Below are 23,347 nucleotides of genomic sequence, written 5' to 3'. Positions count from 1 at the left end.
CACATAATAAGCCATTAATAAGTAATATTTCCATTGAAAATCTTAAGTTACATATTTACATAGTGACTAATGGTTCTCATCAGTATCTTCAGGAACAAAATATGGATATTTATATTAGAAATCAAATATGCACCCTTTACTCTTTACTGGACATAATTATGCTTAAGTTAATGCATCCTAAACTACTGTAATGCAGTGATCTCAAGAAATCTTTCTGTTGCTTCCTATGTCCTTGAGCTTACGATACCCTATTATCTTCTCTGTATTGTAATTAATTATTAGCTATGACAGAACAAGAAAAATCAGGTAGGCAGAATATACCCTTAAAAAAGTTGTCTGAAAGAAGATTACTTTTCTGTGTTATAACCATGTAAAAACTATGGTAACATCTAAAGTCTTCTATTGCAAAATTGTTTCACTTTGTTAATAAAGGAATCTTATTATGCTTAAACAAATATGAAAAGATTGAGAATGAGGAAAATCATTGAGGCATTCATTTAATTAAAATCAATATCTTCATCATTTTCAGTGTATTGATATTTTATATTGTTATTTACTTGAGTGAGGTGAAACTTGCATATCATTTATGATATGCTGGGCTATAAACCTATAGCTATACTAAGGAGAAAGTAATGCATGTTTTAGGTCAGATATATGGCCAAATAAACTGTTACTGCAATCAGATTGTTCTACTGAAACTACAGAAATACTCACGTACAGAAATAATAGTTGTCAGTAAAATGTTGGAAGATATGGATTTGTTTGCTCTTGCTCTACACTACATGCTTGCTTTTTTACTCTGACTAAAGTGTCATGGGGAAGGAAAGCAGGTTTGGATTGAGGCCAAATATCTGAGAAGTAAACATTTAGCACAACCTCCCTTTTGCCCAGCTTTTTGTTCTTTTCATCTTGTGATCATCTCCCTTACCCAGAATACAGTTACTGAATATTGTCGTCTTGCTTCTGGCTGGAACTTGTCTTTCTATTTCCAGTCTTTAAAAGAGAGGCTGACACATTATAATTACTAAGGAAGTAATGAATGAATGAATGAAGGAGTAAATTGTATGTCAAAATCCTACTTGTAGCTCAACCAGCATTGCCTTCCTAATCTTGAAAATCCAAAATTAATCTCCCTTTTCTTATTTGTTACAACTTTCCGTGTTCTCAGTTCATCTACTTACAAAAATGTAAAACTGTAATTGTAATAGTAAACATTACAAACATTGCAAAATTATTTGCTTTTAATTTAATTTGCTATTTTATTTGCTTTTAATTTAATTTGCTATTTTGTAGCATTTCACCCATTGTAGTAAGAAAACAATAGACTGTAACCAGATCAATTTTTTGGTTAGCTTTCTAGGCAACAAAGCTAGTCCTGGGAAGAATGGCTAGGTACATAGCAGACACACAATATATAAATGTATTAACTAACTGATGAGAATTCAAACACTGCAATGTATCTTAAATATGAAAGTCTGAATTTTGTTATGTTTCATTGGAACAGAGATTTTTGCCTCATCCTTTAAACAAACAGGATCCTACTCAATATTTCCAGATAGTCTCATCTAAGTGGTTCATGTTGTTGAGGTTAAGTTTTGATCAAAGAAGATGAGATTGGTGAGAAGTATTTCCCCATTACAGACATCAATAGTGGACCATTTCCTGCCAGCTTAGGAAAATAGAGTAACAGGATGTTGTGTGGCAATGTGACAGAACAGATTTTTTACAGGAAAAGGGAGCTTGAAAGTTAAGTCAAAATCTGGCTTTAGAATATAGACACAAATTATTATTAGTCACATTTATGTTGGCCTTTGGGAGTTCAAATTTCTTATTACCAAAGGAATATTTAAATGAAATTTTGTAGCCACATATATAAAAACCATTTAGTCTGTAGTCCTGGACTAAATTTCATTGACCCAAAATATTTCAAAACGTCCTTCTGCCAAATATTCTAATAGGCATCTATCTATCTATCTTATGAAAATCCTAAGGCAGGACTCTGTACTACATTAAGCTAGGGCTCTATTTCCCACAAGTGGCAAAGACATAAGTTCACATTCTCTTTATACAGACATCTAGATTAGAGCCTCTTGATGAAACTTGCTCCAAACCATGATTACTTGGGCCTTTCCTGTATAGAGTTCCACAGCATATTAGAGACCAAAAAAGCAATAAGGAAAATACATGTAAAATTTGACAAATTGTTGACATTATAAAGAACATTTTCAAGATGTTAGACAAAGTTCCTACTATTTAGAGACTCACGGTCTGAGTGGCATAGTACTTAAAGCTAACATTAGAATTATAGAGGCATCAAATTTAGAATGTGAAAATAAATGATTACCAATGTGAATGATGAATACAATTCTCCAAGTTGATGAGTCTAGCTTAAACCCTTGTTTTCCTGATTATCAGTCCAGTTTGCTGTCCATTTGTTTGAGAGTCCAAATTTTGTAATTGCCCACTATCAGAGGAACTCTAATAAGCATAAGGAAAACTCCATCAATTTTCTTATTAGACAGTGCATGGGTAGAATTCCAGCATCTCCAGTTACTCTGTGAGCTTAGAAAGTACAATTTTCCATTCTGAACCTGGTTAATTGGGGTTTTAAAGTGTGTTATAAGCCATTATTATAATGCAACTCCTCAACACATGTATTAAGGCAGGAAGAGAAAAGAAACTGAGGAAGGATGGGGGTGGGAAACACATATTTTTCTATCTTACATTTTTGCTTATAGTTGGTTTTCTTCCAAAGCCATAACAACCCCCACAGAGAGGATTTTTGTTTGTTTCCTTTGTCTATTGAGTATGATATTAGCTACTGTATTGTCTTCTGTAACAGTCAAAAACCAAAAAGGGGAAAAACAATTTCAATTCAGAAGAAAATAAATGGAAGTATTTTAGATAAATACACTTTCAATTTTAAAAGGTCTCAATTGTATATTTGTTGTTATTATTAATATTTGTGTTTTGGTGAGGAGGTACATTGCAGTTGAGTAAGTTTGACAGTTATTTCACATGTATTATGTCTTAAAATCAGAATCTGCAGAGTTTTAGCAGATAGATTGGGCTCCTATAGGCCTATATTCTTTGAGTGGCATTATATCTATTTTATTTGTATTTAAAAACCTTTAACAGGGACATGTGCTCTTGATGTCTCCATAATCATCACCTGTATCTTACATCTGGATACTTCTTTTTTTTTTTTTTACCTTGCCCATAGCCCCTGCAAAAATTGAAGTTCCCAGTCCCCAGGATAGGTATTACTGTTGTTTCCCTTTTCTCCAAGTAGAAAATATAGGAATAAAAAAGGAATAAACCTTAAAGGTAAGGAGGATGAAAAGAAGTCATTGAGATTATTTGTAGATAATTAAATAACTTCTAAAGTGTGAAACAAGGATAGAAATCTACTGAAAGTATAAAGCTTAATGAGAAAACAATCTCCATAAAACCATGGTCTCAAAAGGTAAAAAAAAAAAAAAAAAAAAAGAGCACCACCTTGCCCAGAAGGTCCCTTGTGTAGTAGTTAGTATTGCCTTTGGCTGTACGTAAGTACCTAAATATAGTGCTTAACAAAACAGGTGTTTTTCCTTCTTGCAGAGTAAGAATTCCAGAGTCAGTTTGGGACTGATATACTGTTAAAGGAAGTCATCAGAATTGGCTCCTCTTTTCCAACTATGTTCCATCCTGTTCAGGTTTTCTTTTTATGATTACAAGATGGCTCTTCTGTATCCAAGCATCATATCCCATTCCAGAAATGAGCAAGGGGGTAGGCCAAGAAAAAAGATGCCTTGTGGCTTTTGAGCAAAATCATTTCAGGTTCTTTAGCCGCATCCAGTAGATCTCTGTTTGCATTCTATTGGACTGAACTACATTACACAGCCAAACCTAGCTGTAAGGTAATTTCAGAAAATTCGTACTTCTAACTGAACATCTTGGACAAGATTAGTGTTTTATTGCTAAAAAAGAAGAGAAGAAATTATTTTGACTAATCTGTTAATTAGGTAACAATTAAGCAGCACTTTCTACATGCCAAAAACTTCTCATATAACTCATTTAATATAACACTTCTCTGCAATATGAATACCATTATATTTTCGTTTTGAATATAAGGAAACTGAAACACATAGATAATTAATAACATGCAAAAGATTACCTAGCTAAGAAGTGACAGAGCCAAGATCTGAACCTAAGTACTTTGATTCTGGACACCATGATAATGATGTGCTGTGTATATGACACATCTAAAAAGGCACAAGATTTAGAACTGCTGGACACAAAGAGGCTAGAAGTGATGCCATTGGCTGAACTCAAAGTCTGAATACTAAACTATACCACAGGATGACAAGCTTATTCCCCACCCATATTCTCTGCTCCTCTTCAGTCCATGTGACTCAAGAATAAAAGACAAAATACTTTTCTATAACTTTAGTATCACTTATGACACTTCCAGCTTGGGCTAACAGAAAACCAGTATAAACTGTTGTAAAACATTAAGAAATTTTACTGGCTCATGTAACAGGAAGTCTTAAAGCAAAGCAGTTGCCAAGCCTAGTGTGACTGGAGTTCAGGTTTATTTGAATGCTATTCTCTTTGTTATGCACTGTTCTGGATGTTAACTCTGTTTTAGAGATCACTTTTCTCACTGTTCAAAATAGATGACAGAAGCAAGGGATGCAATATTTTTCCTTGTCTATATTCAGAAGAGAGACAAACGGGCTCCCCATACTTCTCTCCTAAGAACAAAAGCCTCCAGCAACTCTTCCCATACTTCTCTTCTTTCCCCAAAGACTCCAGCAACTCTTTCCTTGTCCAGAATTGGGTCCCTTGCCCATTCCTAAAACAATCACTAACAAGGGGGATGAGATCATATTATAAGATTAGAATTAATTAAAGATCACTATGAGAGTGGAAATGAGGCAAGTTTATTTGAATCACAAGAGCTGTGTGTAGGAGAGATAGGATGTGAATAAAACCAGGTTCCTCTTAATAAATAAATACATTTTAAAAACCCAGGCTCATTTTAAGACCTTTACAGGATAGATGACTGGTGGGTTGAAATTTATAATATTCAATAGTATACAAATAATACTATATATGATACTAATATTAATAATATATAAATATATGCATACTAACATACTATACTATATATACCAATAATAGTATATAAACTGTATATAAATAATACAATATAAATAAAAACAATATGGGAAGCCCAGGTGGTGCAGTCAATAAGCATCAGCCTTCAGCTTCAGTTGTGATCCCAGGGTCCTGGGGTTGAGTCTGCATCAGGCTCTTGCTCAGCAGAAAGTCTGCTTCTCCTTCTCCCTCTGCCCCTCCCCCACTCAAGCTCATACCCTCTCTCTCAGATAAATAAATAAAATCTAGAAAGAAAGAAAGTGTAAAATTCCAGAAGAGCAAGTTAATGAGAAAATTACAAAAGCATCAGCCAAGTAAGGATTAGGTAAAATTCAAAGTTTTTTAAACTAATATCACATTTCCAACCTGTAGTACTTAATACTAGAAGACAAGAATGATGCATTCTTGAATTTAACCAGGGAAAACATGATTTTTAAACTTAGAATTATATTCCCAGCTAAACTATCAACCAAGGATCAGAGCAAAAGAAATACATTTTCAATACATGAAGATTCAGAAGTTTTTTTTTTCATTTGTACACATTCCAAGAAAGTTATTTGAGAATATACTTCAAAAAAATAAGAGTGAAAAAGAAAAGAGAAAAATTATGAGATACAAAAAATAGGTATACCTGAAAGTGGGATTGCAGATGGGACTGGAAATACAAGGATTGGTGCAAAGTCTATAAAAGAATCAATGTTATCCATAATTTTTCTCCCATACCAACTGCCAGTTATCAACTTCTCCATCCTTGGCTAAAGGCTGAGACTTATTCTTTAGCATAAACCTAGAGATATTCTGTATTTTATATTCAGTGATAATAACTGAAGATGGGAATCTTGTACTGAAAGGAGAGATTGAATAGAAGTCTCTACACTAAATCGTGAGGTAGTGAAGCTCCTTCACTGGCTGTGTCCTTATGAGGCCGAGTATTCAGGATTTCTCTCTGGGGAATGTGTCGAAACCAAGAGAACAGTGTATGAATAGGCACCTCTGGCAGGAAAGTCCTTGTCCTATCTCCCAAAGCCTGCAACCTGACAAGTGCTTCTCAAACTAGATTCTGTCCATACACACAAACTTCCAATTAGGTGTTTAGTGTTTAGGTCATATTAGAAACAGAAAATCAAAGATATCAAAAAGTATGGGAAAATTCCAACATGAAAAACAGATATAAAATTATATAGGAAAAAAATAAAGAAGCACTAAGGAAACAAAATTCTCAGAGAACTGAAGAGAACTTATAATTACTGGACTCAGAGACATGGAAAAGAGGGAATAAACATAGAATACTGAAAAAGAACTCTTTGAAAATAAAAACAATAAGTCAAATAAATTAAAACATGATCACATACATAAAAATTGCAGTGAATATTTGAAGGACAAAGCCAAAAATATTTTCCAGAAGGTAACAAAAATGGTGACAGTAAGGAAAGGAAAACGTAAGAAAATGGTAGTATCCACTCAAGAAGGACCAAGATAATAAAAATTCCAGGGAAAGAAAGAAAACAAAGAAGTTTCTCAGAACTGATGGCACATGTTTCTCGACTGAAACCATTCAGCAAGTAAATGGGAAGGTCAGTGAATGGGGAGACAGTGCAACGTATTTTCACATTATGAAATTTCAGAAGATTGAGGGTAAAGAGAATATCCTGAAAGTTTCTTGGATGGGAGTAGAGGAATGAAGCAGGCTATATCCAGATGTCAGGGAAATGATACAGAAAGAGTCATCTTTGAATGGCACTGGAAGATAGAATTCAATGAAACGCTGGTTTAAAAATTGAAGGAGTCCCTTTTTGTATCCCCCCCAACAACAATTTGGCCTCCATTCATAGAAAAAGTGATTTTGTGGGAGCCAGGATTCTATGCCAAAGAATCTGGGAGACGTCTCATCCAAAGCTGCATTGTGCAATAGTCAAATCTTGGTCCTGGTTATGAGCACAATAGTGGCCCAGGAACTGGCCCCTGGCCCTTTGCCTGCAGTCCAGTAGCCCTGGAAAGCACTGACTTGGACAATCATCAGTAGATAAGAAGGTCTTTATGGAAGTCCAGGAATCCAGCAGAGAAGTTTGAGCACACTATTGGAACAACAACAACAAAAATCAGAGACTGGGGATGACTGACTGACTCAGTCAGTTAAGTGTCTGCCTTCAGCTCAGGTCATCATCCCAGGGTCCTGGGATCCAGTACAACATCTGGCTCCTTGCTCAGCGGGGAGCCTGCTTCTCCCTCTGCCTGCCACTCCCCCTGTTTGTGCATTTTCTCTCTCTCTCTGACAAATAAATAAAATCTTTAGAAAAAAAAAAAAATCAGAGACTGAACAAGATGAAGGTGGTACGAAAAAGCTTGAATTTATCCCGAAGTGGCACAGCTAGTGCCACGAGAGCCCTTCTCAGCCTATGATCCTCATGTGGAGGAAAGTAAGAATGTGTGAGTGCCTGGCTTTCCCAACTGCATGGGATGCTGCCAGAGGCCCATTTCTCTCTCATCCCATCCAGAGTACTGCATCATGAATTGCATGGCTGGGGGTGGTGAGCAGCAAGGAGAGCAACAGCAAAGGCTTGGAATATGTCAAAGGAAAACCAATCCTACTAACCACATTATGGACTCCATCAGGAGGCCCACCCCCTAGCTGTTGAGATGCCCAAACTCTCAACCCCCACAACAGGGCCATGGAAATCAACAGCACTCTGTGGGCTGCACTCACACACCTCCATGGGCAGCTCTTTTTACATGCCCCTAACCGTAGTAAAAGTGAGCTTTGGCAGAAAACTAGTGAGCATGCACAGAAAGCTGGACTGTTTCTTTGGGCCAGGAAGAGACAAAAAATGAACATTTAGCATCACCTTTGAGGTGAAAGGGTGGCACTCAGCTATAGGCCCAGGGTACAGCAGGAACAAAAGAAAGCATACAAGCTAAAGACTGCCACAAAACTTAAGAAACAATATAGATGAACATAGGGGGAAGAAAGAGAGAGAGGCAAACCATAAAGCAAACACTCTTAACTACAGAAAAGAAACTGAGGGTTGCTGGAGGGGAGATGAGTAGGGGATGAGCTAAATAGGTTATGGGTATTAAGGAGGGCATTTGTTGGGATGAGCACTGGGTGTTGTATGTAAGTGATGAATCACTAAATTCTACTCCTGAAATTAATATTACACTGTATGTTAACCAACTAGAATTTAAATAAAAACTTGAAACAAAGAGGGGTGACTGAGTGGCTCAGAGTTAAGCCTCTCTCTTGGGCTAAGATCATGATCCTAGAGTCCTGGGATCGAGCTCCCCCATCCAGCTACTAAGTTGCTCCGCAGAGAGCCTACTTCTCCATCTCCCTCTGCCTGCTGCTTCCCCTGCTTGTGTGGGCACTCTCCCTCTCTCTGTTAAATAAACAAACAAATAAATAAATAAAACTTGAAACCAACCAACAACAAAAAAGAATCTGCCACAAGAGGGAGCAAGAAGTGTGGAGCAATGTGTATCCACAGAAAATCTGAGAAATCCCCAGAATCCCTAGTAGGGCTGAAGGAAGATGATTCTTTTCCAAAATTATTCAGTAAAGAATGTAGGAGGTGACTGCTACTTAAATGCAAAGATAGCAGTGCAAGATTTCAAGGAACACAGAAAGTCATGGAAACATGACACCACAAAAGGATCAAATAATCTTCCATTAATCAACCCATAGACATGAAGATCTGCAATTTACCCAACAAGGAATTCAAAATAGCTGTTTTAAGAAAGCTCAGCAAGCTACAGGAAAACATAGGAAGGCTATTCAATGAAATCAGAAAAACGATGTGCAAACAAAATGAGAAGTTTAAAAAACAAACAAACAAACAAACAGAAATCATTAAAAAAATTCTGAGGAGAAAGGTGCAATAAATGAAATTGAAAAATGCAACAGAGAGCCAAAATCAGAATAGATCAAGCAGAAGAAAGAAACTGAAATTGAAGACAAAACCTTTTAAATGATCTACTCAGAGACAACAAAGAAAAAATAATTAAAAAGAATGAAGAGGGGTGCCTGGGTGGTTCAGTGGGTTAAAGCCTCTGCTTTCGACTCAGGTCATGATCCCAGGGTCCTGGGATCTATCTAACCTGTGTTGGGATTTCTGCTCAGGGGGGAGCCTGCTTCCTTTCCTCTCTCTCTGCCTCTCTGCCTACTTGTGATCTCTGTGTCAAATAAATAAATAAAATCTTTAAAAAAAAAAAAGAGTGAAGAAAGTTTATGTGATCTACGGAATACCATTGAGTGAGCCAATCTGAGAATTACTGGAGTTCAAGAAGAGAGGAGGATGGGGACGGAAAACTTATTTTCAAAAATAATGGCTGGTTGTTTTCTTCATTAGCACATACATAAAAACTGGAAGGATACAGAGAAGATTAGCTATGGTGACTGCCTGCACAAGGATGACGTGCAAATTCAAGACATTCCATATTTTAAAAAGTAATGATGGCTCAAAAGTTTCATATCTGGAGAGAGATTTGGCTATCCATGTTCATGAAACTCATGGGTACCCGAATTCAATTCAGTAAACTATTCTCCAAGACACATTATAAAAGCTGTCAAAAATCAAAGACAAAGAATCTTACAAGCACGAAGAGTAAAGAAACTTATCACTTACAATGGAACCCCCATAAGGCTATCAGCAGTTTTCTCAGCAGAAACCTTATAGGCCAGGAGAGAGTGGGATACTCTATGGATGAAAGTTGTCCTTTAGAAATGAATGAGAGAGATGTTCTCAGGCAGACAAAAGCTGAGGGAGTTCATCACCTTCTGACTTACAAGAAATTCTTAAAGGAGTTCTTAAAGTTGCAATGAAAAGGGAAAAATCAGTAACATGAAAACATGCAATACACTGGAAAGGTAAATATGTAGTCAATTTCAGAATATTATAACATTGTACATGGTACTGTGCTAGCCACTTAATCCTAGCAAAAAATTTAATTTAAGGGATACAAGTATTAAATACAGCAATAGCTATAATAACTTATTAGTGAATATATAATATAAAAAGAGGTAAATTGTGAAATTAAAAAAATTAAATGAGTAAAAAAGTAAAATTTCTTATGTAACTGAAGTTAAGTTGCTGTTAGCTTAAAATAGACTGTTATATATACATAAGATGTTTAAGGTAAGCCTCATGACAATTACAGGACAAAAACCTACAGTAAATACACAAAGATGAAAAGAAGGGAATCAAAGCATTTACCATTATGGAAAACCACCAATTCATAAACAAAAGCAGCAAAAGAGGATGAAAGGAAAAAGGAGACTAAAAAAAACAAAAACAAAAACAAAAAACAAAAACCCAGAAAACAATTAATATTATGGAATAATTAAGTCCTTACTCATCAATAATTATGCAAAATAAAAATGAATTAAATTCTTTAATCAAAAGACAAAACAGCGGAATGGAAAAAATAAACAATAACAAAAAACAAGAACAAACTATATCCTTCCTACAAGAGACTCACTTCGGTTTTAAGGACACACATAGGTTCAAAGTGAAGAAACAGAAAAATATATTTCATGCAAAAAGAAACCAAAAGAGAGCAGGAATAGCTGCATTGGTATTAAAATAGGCCTTAAGTGACAAGCGGTAAAGATACAAAGAAGGTCATTAAATAAAATAAAGTTCATCAAGAGGATATAACAATCCTAAATATACATACCCCAACATTGTAGGATCTAAATATATCAAACAAATACCAACAGGTTTGAAGGGAAAAACAGACAACAATACAATAATAGTAAGGGTTATCAATATCACACTTTCAACAAAGGATCAATTATCCACACAGAAAATCAGTAAGAAAGTATTGCACCTGAACTCTGCATTAGCCCAAATGAACCCAACCAAAATATTTCATCCAACAACAGCAGAACACATATCCTTCTCAAGTACACAAAAGTTCCTCCAGGATAGAACATATGCTAGGTCACAAAACAAGTCTTAGCAAATTTAAGAAGACTAAAATAATATCATTACGTCAGAAATACCTCTTCGTGATAGTATGAATATAGAAAACAATAACAAGAAAATGGAAAAAATCTATAATGATGTGGAATTAACACATTCCTGAATAACCAATAGAAAATCAAAGAAATCAAAAGAGAAATTAAAAAATATCTTGAAACAAATGAAAATGAAAACTCAGCATACCAAACCTTACGGAATGCAGCAAAAGCAGTTCTATAAAGGAAGTTTATAATGATATAAATGACTATATGAAGCTAAGAGTTGGTTTTTTAAAAAGATCATGAAAATTGACAAACCTTAGGTAGACTAAGAACAAAAAAGAAGACTCAAGTAAATAAAATCAGAAAAGAAAGATGCAGCATTACAATGGATGCTGCAGAAGTTCAAAAAAGTCCCAAGACACTACTTTGAAGAATTGGATGCTAACAAATTGGATAACCTAGAAGAAATGGATAAATTCCTAGAAACATACAATCTATGACTGAATAAGAAAGAAACTGAAAATATGAAAAAACTAAATTTTAGGAAGAAGATTGAATTAACAATCAAAAACCTCCAACAAAGGAAAGCACAGGACCAGATGGTTTCACTGGTGAATTCTGCCAAACATTAACACCATCCTTTATTGAACTCTTCCAAAAAACTGAAGAGGAGGCTACACTCTCGAACTCATTTTGTCAGGCCAGGATTACTCTGATATGAAAGGCAGAAAAGGACACTACGAGAAAAAAAAAGTGCAAACCAATATTCTTGATAAATAGAGATACAAAAATTCTCAACAATATATTAGCAACTTAATTCAACAGCATGTTAAAAGAATCATATACCATGATCAAGTATGATTTATTCTTAGTATTCAAAGATGGTTCAACATACACAAATAATGTGACTCACTACACTAATAGAATGAAAGATAAAAATCACATGATTATCTTAATAGATGCAGAAAGAACATCTGACAAAATTAATCATCGCTTCATGGTCAAAGCTCACAAAAATTTGTATCTAGAAGGAATGTTCCTCAACATAAGTAAAGTCATATATGACAAGCCCACAGCTAACATCATACCTTGATGAAAAGCTGAATGCTTTCCCTCTAAGATCAGGAGTAAGACAAGGGCACCCACTTTTACCACTCTTATTCAACATAAAGCTGATATCCTAGCTGGAGCAATTAGTCAAGAAAATGAAATGAAAGACCTCCAAATCAGAAAGAAAGAAGTAAAAAAGTATTTGCAGAAGATATGATCTAATACATATGGAAAAGTCTAAAGGCACCACTAAAAACTGCTAGAACTATTATAAATATTCAATAAAGTTGCAGGTCATATAATCAACATATAAAAATCAGTTGCATTTTTATACACTAACAGTAAACTACCTGAAAAAATAAGAAAACAATCCCATTTACAATAGCATAAAAATACTTGGGAATAAATTTAGCCAAGGAGATAAAATATCTGTACATTTAGGTTTTTCATTTTTATGTATTTATTTTAGAGAGCAAGAGAGCATCAGTGCGGGGAGGAGCAGAGGAAGAGGGACAAACAGAGTCAGTACTCAGTGTGGAGCCCGACGCAGGGTTTAAGCCCACAACTCTGAGATCATAACCTGAACCAAAATGAAGAGTTAGGTGCTTAACCAACTGAGCCACCCAGGCATCCCAAAATAGCTGTACATTTAAAATTACAAGATATTAATGAAAGAAATTAAAGAAGACACAAATGTTGGAGCTAATGTAGAGCATGAAATCATCCATAATACCTGGCCTGCCAAAATGTAACATGGAGGAGGTTGGGGGTGAGGAACGTTTTGGAGAATGGCATAGGCCTTTGGAATGAGAGGCCTAAATGACCACTCTACTGTAGGAATGCCTCAGGGCATCCCATGTTCATGAATTGGCGCAATTAATATTTTTTTAATGTCCATACTATCCAAAGTCATAAATTCAGTGTAATCTCTATCAAAATTCCAATGGCATTTTTAAAGAAATATCAAAAACAATCCTAAAATTCATAAGGGAACCACAAAAAGACCCCAAATAGCCAAAACAATTCTGAGAAAGAAGAACAAAGCTGTAAGCCACAGACTTCCTCATTTCAAAATAAATTACAAAGCTATAGCAAAAAAGAACCAACCAAACAAACAAACAAAAAAAAAACTCCATGTGGTACTGGCATAAAAACAGACATATAGACCAATGAAGCTGAATAAAGAGCCCTGAAACTATTCCCTTACATATATAGTCAACTAATATTTGATAAGAAAGTCAAGATTATTCAATAGGGAATGGGTAGTCTCTTTCATAAATGGTAATGGGAAAACTGGACAATCACATTCAAAAGAATGAAATTGGAGTCCTACCTACCTATTCACAAAAATTATTTTGAAATGGATTATAGATCTCAAAATGAGCCTGAAAACAAAACAAAACAAAACAAAAAGCACTAAGAGAAAAAATAGGAAAAATCCTCCTTGAAACTGGTCCTCCAGACAATTTTTTGACATCAAAAGCACAGGCAACAAAAGCAAAAATAAACAAGCTGAGACTATATCACGCTAAAAAGCTTTCTTCACAGCAAAAGAAACAATGAACAAAATGAAAAGCTAACTTATGGAATGTGAGAAAATATTTGCAAATCGTCTATCTAATAAAGGGTTAATTATCCATCATGTAAAAAGAACTCATATAACTCAATAGCAAAGAACCAAACAATCCAATTAAAAAATGTGCAGTGGACCTGAACCACCATTTTCCCGAAGAAGATGTACAAATCATCAACAAGTGCTTGGAAAGATTCTCAACAATCACTAATTATCAAGGAAATGCAAATCAAAACCATCATCTCACAAAAGCGTTGGTGAAGATCTAAAGAAAAGGGCATCCTTTTGCACTGTCAATAGGACTAATAATCAGTACAACCACAATGGAAAACACTACGGAGGTTCCTCAAAAAATTAAAAGTAGAACTACCATTTGGGTGCACCTGTGCGGCCCAGTGAAGCATCCACCTTTGGCTCAGGTCATGATCCCAGAGTCCTAGCATTGAGACCAGCATTGCTGAGCAGGAAGTCTGCTTCTTCCCTTGCCTCTCACCCCACTCTCCGGCTCTCTTTCACTCTCTCTCTCTTTCAAATAAATAAATAAAATCTTTTTTTTTTTTAAAAAAGGAACTACCATCAGGGATCCAACAGTCCTACTTCTGGGTATATTCTCAGAGGAAATAAAATTAGGATCTCAGCGTCCAGTACAGCATTATTCACAATAACCAATATATTTAAAAAATGGATAAAAAGATGGAGTATATGTCTATAAACAATGGAATATTATTCAGCCATGAGGGAAAAAAAGGAAATCTTATCATTTGTGACAACATGGGTGAAGGTATATGTTAGGTGAAATAAATTAGATAAAGACAAATACTAAATTATATCACATATTATTTATGTGCGGAATTTTTAAAAGCTGAAGTCATAGATCCCAGAGAGTAGAATGGTGTTTGCCAAGAGTTGGAGGAGGGGGAAATGGGAAGATGTTGGTTAAAGAGTACAAATTTCCATTTATAAGATAAATAATTTCTGGGACACTTGGGTGGCTCAGTTGGCTGAATGTCTGCCTGCTGCTCAGGTTATGATCCCAGGGTCCTGAGATGGAGCCCAGGGTTCTGGGTATTGGGATTCCTGCTCAGTGAGGAGTCCCCTTCTCTGCCCCCCTCTTTGCCATTCCCCCTGGTTTCTCTCATTCTTGCTCTCTCTGAAATAAGTAAATAAAATCTTAAAAAAATAAAATGAATAAGTTCTGGGGATTTAATGTACAGCATGGTAACTATAGTTACCAATACTATATTATGCACCTGAAAGTTGCTAAGACAGTAGATCTTAAATATTCACACCACAGGCAGAAAAAAGATAATTATGTGAGGTGATGGAGGTGTTAACTAACCTTATTGTGGTTATCATTTTGCAAAATACAAGTGCATCAAATCATCACGTGGTACTCCTTAAGCTTATATTATGATATAGAACTATATCTCAATAAAACTGGAAAAAAATGTAAGGAAAACAAGAAAAACAGCTCAGGAAAACTAATTTACACTCTAGAATTCTATACCCTCATAAGCCATTTATCATGTATTAGGGCAAAATCAGGAGAATTTCAGTCTTGTGAAATCTCAAAAAAATTACCTTATATATACATTTTCCCAGGAAGCTCCATGAAATTGTACTCTAAAAGTACAAAACAAGGATGAATGGAAAGAGGAAAGGAAAGGAGAAAAAGGAATAAATAGTATTCAGGAAACCTAGAATCTAATATAGGGCAAAAGGGAATTCTCAGGATCATGAGGAAAAGAAAATTTTAGTCACAAAGAGCAATTAGTTGAGAATAGAACAGAAGGATGGAAGGGTCCAAGGACACCAGCATGGCAGGAAAAACAACCGACTTGATTATCTGATAATCTGATTATCGATTATTGGATGCAATGATGCATTACTTGACGTAATAATGACTGTATTACACTGGCAAAGGATTTGGGGATGGATAGTGATATTTCATTGAAAACTGAGAAATGATGACGACATTAATTATGAACTCCAGGAAAGACAAAGAGATCAAAACAAAACATAATCGCCATACTCTATATAGATTAGCTGTTAATAAAAATATAAGCTTTTGATTTAAAAAAAGATTTGAAGAAAGTGTGTGTTGGAGGTATAAATCCATTACAATTTCATATTTTATTGTAGATAGTCAATATAATCAATAATAACTAAACTAATAAAATTTTTTTATTTTATTTTATTTTTTTAAAGATTTTATTTATTTATTTTACAGAGAGAGATCACAAGTAGGCAGAGAGGCAGGCAGAGAGAGGAGGAAGCAGGCTCCCTGCTGAGCAGAGAGCCCGATGCGGGACTCGATCCCAGGACCCTGAGATCATGACCTGAGCTGAAGGCAGCGGCTCAACCCACTGAGCCACCCAGGCGCCCTAAACTAATAAAATTTTAAAACATACTATTTTATGTAGAAATATGAGTGGAACGTCATGGGGGCCTGGGTGATTAAGTCTGTTAGTGTCGGACTCTTGATTTCAGCTCAGGTCTTGATCTCAAGATCACTAGTTCAAGCCTGCATTGGGCTCCATGTTGGATGTGGAGCCTACTTAAAAAAAAATGAGGTGAACATTGGGAAAATCACCTAAAAAGAATTGACAATGATTATTCCCCTGGGAGCGGGAATTGTCAGGATGTTGAGAGGGACAAGAAACTGCTAATTTTCATCATGAGCCTTAAAAATCTATTTGACCTTTAAATCTGTACATCTATCTGTTTAATAAATATAAAAATTATTTTAAAAGAGGTATATTAGTCATATAGTTTAATTTTCATTATAAAATATATTTTAAAAATGATATAATCATACTTTTCAGTGTCTTTTAGATGATTTCATTATCAGTATGCCCTGGTATGTTTATTCATAATCATACAACTTCAGGTCACCCTAAATTCACTCATAATGCATTATTTTAATATACTCTTGCAAGGAGATAAAAGCAAAGATAAGTGATTTGATTAAGTCTATACACATAGCAAGTTTTCTCAAAAAGCTGTTTAATTTCTTCTTTTGCATTTAGGAATTTATGGCAAAAGTTATAGGTTGAAAAATAAAATCCACCACAGAAGTATAAACATTATTCATGCAAATTATAACAACATTCATAAAATTTACGTGCAAGGTAATCTGTTAGATGGTTATTCAAATGTGGTAAAGTAAAGTTGAAAGTAAAATCGAACATCTGGGGCCAGAATATATGTTAATCAGGACGGTTATAGATGTGCATGTCAATGGATTATCAAGTCCTTGAGGAATTCTGAATTTGAAAATACTAACTTTTTCCCCAAGATTTACCTCTTATTGAAGTGAATGTCCAAAATCGGTAATTGATCTTTATCGTGATTATCTATGTTAAAATTGTGGATTTACCCACTTAAGATTCATAAGGGTTCTTTGCCATTTCAGGGTTGCCACAGTTAATTTTATGTGTTAGCTTCACTGGCTTTTGGGGTGCCCAGATATTTGGTCCAACATTCTAGGTGTGTCTGTGATGTTTTCAGATGTGGTTAACATTTTGAATAGGCAGAGGAATAACGCAAATTGTCTTCCTCAATTCCACGAAAGACCTGATTAGAAAAAGGCAGGTAAGTGAGAAATCCCTCTCTGTGCATGACTGTTTCCCTGCTGAGCTATCAGCCTTCCCCTGCCTTCATACTCAGATTCAGATTGGATTTTACACCATCAGCCTCCTCCCGGTTCTTAGGCCTTCAGATTCAAACTAGATCTATCCCACTGTCTCTCTTATGTCTTCAGTTTGTCAACTGCAGATCCTGGGACTTCTCAGCTTCTCTGACTGTGTAAGTTAATTCCCTATAATCTTTCTGTGTCTCCAAATATATATATATATATATATATATATATATATATATATATATATACTGTTGGTTCTGTTTATCTGAAAAACCCAGACTAGTACAGTGTTTTCTGGAGGAAAGTTGAAAATTCAGTTCAACTGCTACTTCTAAATATTCAAATGTTCAGTCAAGCAAACTGGAGTCATAGATGGTTAATTTTTGTCCTGGTTTATTTAGTCTTTCAGCTCGAATGTGACAGGAATCAACTAATGCTAATTTAAGACAAAAATAATTGAAAGAAGAAAATGTTGGGAGGAATTTATTTTAAGAAACCATAAGTATCTCAGTGATATCAGGGGCAGAAGTGCTTCTGCAGTCCCTGAATGGGCTGGGACAAGATGTGGGATTCCATTTCATATGTTTTATTCACTTTTCTCTCCTCAGAAAAACTATCACTGCTACTCTGTTCAGATGGTGGCAACCATGCCATAATACCAAAGGTTTTACTTTTTCATTCAAGAGATCAGCCTATGTAAGGATGAAACTCTTGAAACTAACTCTAGATTTCTAAGGGAGGGATTTGGTCATAATTGAGTCAGGATCTCCCTTGCGGTCCAAGAATCTGCCAACAAGAGCACGCATGGAGTTATGCTGTACAAATATGGCCGCCGTCTCCTGTCCCTGTGGCTATGTGGATGGAGACTGAGAATGGCAGGAGTTCCCACATAAGGCAGGTTAATTCTGAATTCACTTTTTCTTTCAATAATTATATTAGAACCTTCTATGTGTCCCGCACTGGGGAGGATATGATTCTGAAAAAGATGATTCTTGCCCTCACCAACCTTTCTATCTAGTTAGGTGTATTGGGACAGGTGTATTGGCTGGTGAGGACTGGATTTTATGTAACTAAATTGTCAATGTAATACATTGCAACAAGTGATATTATGCAGAAAGAAAAGGTGTTATGGTAGCAAAGGAGAAGAAGCATCTCATTGAGATTGGGAGATAAGTGATAACTTCCTGTGAAAAATGACATCTATACTAAGACAACAAAGGTGCATTAAGTGTTAGCTTAGCCAAATAGATGAAAGTGAGATATAATAGAAATGACTCTAATGTTTATGGAGACACAAAGATAATGTGGATGGATCCAAAACAAAGTGATATTGAAATGTTGATGGGTATCTTAGTTTGGATTTCCCAAAAATCAGATCCTAAGATAAGACAAAATTAGTCCTCTGTGTTGGCAGCGTTCTTAACAGTTTCTTCCAACAAGGATGGGCAACAGCACATTTTGCATGACAGGATTTGCATTCTCCCGGTGGAGCCCAGCAGAAAAACAGCACCTTTCCCTCAGTGGTTCCACTGGAACAGGAAAACATTCCAGGGCTGACTAATGGGAACAAATCGGGCCATTTAATCAATCACTGGAGACAAACACCTAGAATATACCAGTCAGGGATTGAGGACAGTCACATTTGTATCACATGACCAAATACCGGGCGAGGAAGAATAATTCTTTAAAAGATATCACAGCATTATTACCTGAAAAGGGAATGGATGTTAATCAGGCAAGATCTACAATGTCCCCTAAAATCTCAGGTTATACTCCTTTAATATTTATTTTATACTTGGAGATGTGAATGTATTATACAGACTTAGCAACAAAAAACTTTCTTTTCTTCTTCTTCTTCTTCTTTTTTTTTTTTTTTAAATAGACTTGATCCCATGACCGTCTTCTCTCAGAATAGTTCCTTGAATATAAAGGACGATTTGCAAAGAGTAAAAACTAAAATCATGCACACCTTGGTTTTCAGGACACCATAACAATTTGCACATAAAGAGAATAGTGATTCTTAACTCATAATGGTCCGCAGATGGCTTTTTCACAGACATATTTAGTATCTGGTGAATTCAATAGATTCACTCCTTAGAACGTATTTTTGTACATACAAACTTCTTTTGAGAGATTGACCGTCTACACGAGGCCCAAGTTAAAACCCTGATGTAGACTGACTGAATGTTTTCAAAGCCCTTGGCTCCTTTGCAAGTAAACAGATAGTCCTTTTCATAGTTATAATGTAGGAATGCCATTTAGATGAATTTGTTGATTTTTATTTTTAAACTGCTCAAATTATAAAGATATACAAATCCGAAACACTATTTTCATACTGCGTTCTTGTTCAATTCAGTGTCACAATCTTAAATCAAGGCAGATAAACTGTATTCAATTTCTGGTGAGGATACAAGGGCAAAAAATTAAGTCTTTCTGAAGCTTTTGAATATTGTTTACTCCCATAATAAAGGAGGCAGCTTGCTGCCTAATAAGATGTGGCCTGGGAGGTTGGTTTATCAATTTGTCGATCCCTTGGAGGAAAAAACACATTTTAAAAACAAATCCAAGAGTAAGACATACATGAATGCAATCCATTTACACTGAGAGCACATTTCTGTACTGTGCCAAATAAAGTAAGAATTTTTGTATAGAAATTTATTCTTCTACCTTGCCATCCTTAAATAATATGATGTTCAGGAATTATATATGTCTGTAGGAAGCACTTTAAGGTTTTTTTTGCCTTTTCTATAAAGAGTGTTATTTGTAAAACAACCATAAATTTGTGAAAATGTTAACATGCCAGATTTGTAGGTTTGTCATATAATGCAATAAAATACAGAATATGAACAATTGTTCTTTTAAGATGAGTAGGTACCAAATGTTGCACGGAACAGACTAATACTAAAAAAAAAGTTGCTTATTTGAAATACAAATTTAACTGGACATCCTATTTTAATTTTTGAAATCTGGCGACCCTAGAAACCTGCAAACAATATTGTTTTTATTTACTTGTAAATAAACCTTTGATTTTGTATACTAAAGTAGTTTCGGTAATGACATCTCATTTTATTGTCAGATATATGTTTTTGGCTAAATGGACTATTAAGAGTATATACAATTGTATTTTCATTGAAGTTGTAATACAATACTTCAAGCTTTTTTACCATAAGCAGTGTCCACTCACCTCCCCTTTCACTCCAGAAGAACTTTATGAAGAAAGCCTGAGAAAGACTGAGGTAAATGTTTCTTAATTTCAGATTGGTTTCAGATCAATTCTTTTAGTATTTAAGGAAATGTTATTAAAAGTTGCATATTTTCTGCGTTTAAAGTAACTTACATATGTGATTCTTCAATGATTTGTCTTTGAAAGCCGAAAGTTTTCAAAATGAACCATTATGTAGAGATGAAATCAATGAGTCTAAAAAATGAATAATTCATTTTTAAGTAAATGAGAAATTATTTTTTGCTCTTACTTATACATTTTCACATTTACAGTTAAATAGTAATTTGCGGTACACAGGGTATTAGTTGTGAATTGTGGTTTTCAATATCACAGATACATTTGTTGCTGTGGTTTTGCAATATCATTCCCTGATGCTTTTCTCAATTGTGGTTTTCATAATCATTGTTTGATAGTCATGTAGCTGTGGTTTGGGCCTGCTATATCCATTTGGGCAGAGATAATTGCTTATAGGTTTTGCTGTCTTTTAATTTTATAGCCTTAGTGAGTTAAATCAGAAAAAGAAAAATTGAACTTTAAATATCATCAACAGTCTCATTAAAAATGATGAGAAAACACAAATTGTAATAGTACTCCCCAGTTTAATTCATTCATAATGGCTATAATTAATATATATTTATAAATTTATATAAACTATATTTCTAATAATGCAGTCTGGTTATTTTACCAGTCTTGCCTTGAATTCCCTGACTTTTGCTCCTTTCAGCTTTTAAACTGAATATTTAGCTGAGATTTATTTGTTTCTCTTTTGCTTTGCATATTTAACCATTTCAAATGCCAAAAGAAACACTAACTGTTATGATATTTTAATTCCAATGGGCATTCCTTTTGGCTGATATAAAAAGTCAGCCAGTTCTGTAAAAAAGATCTTTAAAAACCATAATGTATAATACATCCAATTCTAAGCACACCAATTTAATTGTAATGAATTGAAAATTAAGGAGGCAAAAATCTGTAGTTCTCTGTCTGCTTATTCATTCCACAACACAAACACATATAACCCTGCTTTTCATGGTACTTACAGCTTTAATTTGTTGGTTCTTCAGGGGAGGGACTTTGTCATTTAGTGCATTTTCCACTGCAAAGGACCTGTATTCTTACAACCCCATATGGTAATAGTACTAATGGTAATGGCATAAAATTCACAATTGGTCTTCAGCTCTGTGTTAAGATTCTCTCAGCCAAATCTTTCACAGGGCAACTCTTTACACCTTCCAGAAGATGTCCTGATGGGGTTATAAATGACACTGATTACAGTGCCTCCTGCACACTGAGCGGCCAGCATTATGCTCAGGCATATCTCTGCTTAGGCTCTCTGCTGACCCCCAGACCCTTTCAGAGTATCAAGTTTGGTGGGGCTCATAGGAATGGCCAGTCGACCAGACAAAGGGGGGCACAATTTTGGATCAGAATGGAAGATCTCACAACCTAGGGGGAAGGGTCAGCAGTATCTGGGGGATACGTGTCAACTGCAGTGGAGTTTATTAGTAAATACTGATTACATAAAGCGGCCAGTTCCACTGCCACTTGGATAGAAGCTTCTTCCAGCCCACCCGGGAGGATATATTTAATACTCAGTATATATGAAACTATGAGAAACTAAGCTAGCCTCATGCAAGCTTAACTTGGCCAAATAATAACTATGCAAATCACTTCAAAATTTGTTCTTTTGGCTTGCAGTTTCCAACATACTACACACAAAATAATTGAATAAGAATGAAACAAAACTTTAAAAGCTGAAGAACCATGAAATAGTTATTGGGTCTTACCTGCTTGGGAAATTATGGCAAGATCAAATCTTTTATTAGTCGCTGGCTGCTTCCCTGTGGCAGAAGAACTAAAAAGAATTAGAGGTCATGGGATGGGGAGGGACTTCAGAACTTCCACCGACTTCCTCAAGAAGTTAGTATTCTGATTAGAGACGGTTCATTTCCCACCTAGGGCTAATCACCTAGTTTATGGTCCTCCTTTTTGATATGAGGAAAAAATATCTGCCTGTTTCCAAATTCGGAATTTTTACAATCTAGAAATGAAAACTCGAGGTGAGAGAGAGCACTTTGAGGACACCGCTCAGCATCCCATCCGTGCGGGCTAAGTGGGGGATGGTCCACATCCGCAGCGGTCTCCTGGGAACCTTGAGAGCATTGAAATGGTCTCTAGAGAGCCCGGGCAGAGGAGAGGGCTTAACTGGCCCCAAGACACACAGTTGGCATTTGTGATCAGCTGCCTCACGCCGAGGATTTTGCCAGGGGCCTAACCTTCCTGCCAAGAAGCGGGAAGGGCGGGGGTGGAGGCTAGGGGAGGGGGCGGCATAACTGGAAGCACAAAGTTTACGAAGAGACTGGGATTTCTTTGTGCCCCGCTGGACGGGCGAGGCGTGGGGAGAGTTGGGGTCCATCAGAGGGGGCTGTGGGAAGAAGTTGCCTGGAGGGGTGCTCTGGCAGATGCCCAGAGCTGACGCGGTGACAACTGCAGAAGGTGGCCCCCCTCCAAAGCCTCCCCACGCCTCTTGCCCCCCCAACCTCCCACCGCGCTCCCGTGCACCCCACCCGACCGAGGCCGGGGCCCTCTTTTGCATCCGGACTGGCTTTGGATGCAGCCAATCCTCCTTTCGCTGATGGAATAGTCTCCCCTCCCCGCAGCCCCGGCGCGCCCCTCCCTCCCGCGCCTCGCCACCTCCCGCGGCAGAGAGCGAGCTGCGCGGCCCGGAGCGGCGGCGGCGGCGGCGGCGGCGGCGGCGGC

General features: G+C 36.2%; 1 long non-coding RNA gene and 1 other non-coding gene across 2 annotated transcripts; one reads left to right on the top strand and one right to left on the bottom strand.

Moving 5' to 3' along the window:
• Positions 1 to 1,032: 1,032 nt before the first annotated feature.
• LOC131826508 (uncharacterized) lies at positions 1,033 to 23,225 on the bottom strand. The gene is made up of 3 exons (XR_009351627.1): positions 22,375 to 23,225; positions 20,702 to 20,782; positions 1,033 to 3,892 (listed from the first exon to the last, which is right to left on the bottom strand). It is a non-coding gene; the product is annotated as an uncharacterized LOC131826508 (long non-coding RNA).
• On the top strand, positions 9,472 to 9,579 carry LOC131828413 (U6 spliceosomal RNA). Its single transcript, XR_009352424.1, has one exon. It is a non-coding gene; the product is annotated as a U6 spliceosomal RNA (small nuclear RNA).
• Positions 23,226 to 23,347: the final 122 nt, after the last annotated feature.

Source organism: Mustela lutreola, chromosome 3 (assembly GCF_030435805.1).
Source record: "Mustela lutreola isolate mMusLut2 chromosome 3, mMusLut2.pri, whole genome shotgun sequence".
Taxonomy (NCBI): domain Eukaryota; kingdom Metazoa; phylum Chordata; class Mammalia; order Carnivora; family Mustelidae; genus Mustela; species Mustela lutreola.
Note: the sequence above shows the minus strand (reverse complement) of the source record. Positions and strands in the feature narration are given on the sequence as shown.